The following is a 1,330-nucleotide window of genomic DNA, read 5'->3' on the forward strand; positions in this document are numbered from 1 at the left end:
TATGTTTGCTACATCAATACAAACTGAAGATCACCTAGCAGTCTTGCTAATATATCCATCTGACTCATGCCAATGAGGGATAAATTCTTTCTTTTTGAGGAACGGGTGCAAGAAACCTCTATCATCTAGAGAGCTTTCAAAAAATTTCAATGCCCAAGTCTTACTGTAGATAAAAATGTATCAGAATTTCTAGGGTTGGGGCCCAGATATCAACATTAAAAACAAACAAACAAACAAAAAAACCCCAGTTCAGCCAGGCATTTTGGTTTTGTGTTTTTGTTTTTTTTTTTTCCTTTGAGAACTTCCTGTCACTTTGGCCTGTAAGTTCCAGAGAGTGAAAGCTGGGAACTGGTCATGAGAGAAAACAGGAGGATGCCCAGAATAGCTATAGCTGCTATGCATAGATAATGATGCCCATACACACATGTACACACTCTATAATAGAAGACATAAACCCCAGGAAATATGACTTTAAAACTGAGGTTCCTGTTTGCAATCTTTGAGGCATACTTCAGGAGGAAACATTAGTGACCTATGAAGATCTTTATTTCATACCATGATAATGTGAAAAAAGTTATATTTATAATAGTCTTTAATCACAAATCTTGTATTTAATACTTTTCTAATTTTTATTTTACATCTTTTGTTATATTTGAAACAATGCTTCATTTAGGTCTCAGTGCCCTGGATAAATCTCTCTTACCTTGAAAGTAACTTTCTAAGCTTTAATATCTATGTCAATCTGGAGTTAAAAAGAAGATCCAATTGTTGGTGTTCAAAACATCAGATTTATTAATCAAATGCTGCTATCCTTTGTTTAACCTCCATCAAACTCATCTTAAGTGCTGATTTTTTAAAAGTATTAGTTGTTCAGTCGTGCCTGACTCTTTACAACCCATGAACTGCAGCCCACCAGGCCCTTCTGTCCATGGGATTTTCCAGGCAAGAATACTACAGTGGTTTGCCATATCCTTCTCCAGGGGATCTTCCTGACCCAGGGATTGAACCTGGGTCTCCTGCATAGCAGGCAGATTCTTTACCAACTGAGCTACCAGGGAATCCCTTATTTTTAAAAAATGTAACCAAAACTAGACATTTACCACATATTTAGGTTCCTGTATTTTTTTTTCCATTTATTTTTATTAGTTCGAGGCTAATTACTTTACAATATTGTAGTGGTTTTTTGAAAATTCTGATTACACAACTTGGAAAAAATATTTCCCATAACAATGTAATAAAAACACAGAGGAAAACTTTTAAAAAATCACTTTGTCTGTCTCTAAAGGTCGTAAGCGTGTTTAAAAATGTATAATTTTTCCCAAAGACTAGT

General features: G+C 34.8%; 1 non-coding gene across 1 annotated transcript; it reads right to left on the reverse strand.

Annotated features, from left to right (window-relative positions):
- Positions 1-985: 985 nt before the first annotated feature.
- Positions 986-1,058, reverse strand: TRNAS-GCU (transfer RNA serine (anticodon GCU)). Its single transcript has one exon. It is a non-coding gene; the product is annotated as a tRNA-Ser (tRNA).
- Between the last annotated feature and the right edge of the window lie 272 nt (positions 1,059-1,330).

The sequence above is a fragment of the Dama dama genome, chromosome 21, assembly GCF_033118175.1.
Source record: "Dama dama isolate Ldn47 chromosome 21, ASM3311817v1, whole genome shotgun sequence".
Taxonomy (NCBI): Eukaryota; Metazoa; Chordata; class Mammalia; order Artiodactyla; family Cervidae; genus Dama; species Dama dama.